We start from the raw sequence: 869 nt of genomic DNA, 5'->3' as shown, positions 1-869 counted from the left end.
GGGTAATGTCGGTCCATCTTCGCCCTCAGGGTGGGTTGGCCGGACACGTGACCCCGCGCTCACCGTTTTACCCTAAGCATTGTCTTGTGTGTTCTCTTAAATGTGTTGTACTCTTATTAATAAAGATCAAGCTGTCATACAAATATCACTACCCCTGTTAGCCATTGTACTAAGGGGTTTTGACCCCGATATAGAGCAAAACAGAGACCACCTACTGAGGTACCAGAGGCCGGAACAATCCAGATTCATTCCTGGTAAGTCCACAATAGGTGCTTTGAGTCATTGTAGAGTGCCATCATGAGTTGAATGTGGGCTGCTTGCAGCTTACATCGACTTTAAAAAGGCATTTGATACTGTGCATCCCCGAATCACTCTGGGAGATTCTGAGACTATGCGCCTTTACTGCTCTTGAAGAAAAACATGAATGTGTAATGTAGATGCACAACAAAAAAAAGGGAAACACCTTATTTTTAATATTGCGCAGAAAATCTAACCAAAAAAAGTAGTTGCTGCAAGCTTGATTTAAACGAAAATGTATCAAACAATATCGTAGGAAATTCGCGTGTCATGTAAAAAATGTACTTACTGTGGTATATTCCTCCTTATTGAATATCCCCTTTCTTGAGGCGAATTGATCTTTGTCTTTGCCTTTGGACTATAAAAGAAAATTAAAGACCACAAGAGGGCAAAGCAGCATATTTTTTATCCCAAGACTTTTTGATATTGTTAAAATCCTTTGTTTTGATAAAGAGTCCTGTTGCAAAAAAGGAAAACGTATGAAAAAATTTTCTCTTTTTAGTGTACTCGTACATTTTATTTCGCAAGTGCTTAAAAATTTGATGGGTTTTTCTATATCAAAAGTATACAAA

The sequence above is a fragment of the Penaeus monodon genome, chromosome 43 (assembly GCF_015228065.2).
Source record: "Penaeus monodon isolate SGIC_2016 chromosome 43, NSTDA_Pmon_1, whole genome shotgun sequence".
Classification (NCBI taxonomy): domain Eukaryota; kingdom Metazoa; phylum Arthropoda; class Malacostraca; order Decapoda; family Penaeidae; genus Penaeus; species Penaeus monodon.
The sequence above is the reverse complement of the archived record's forward strand: the minus strand, read 5'-3'. Positions refer to the sequence as shown.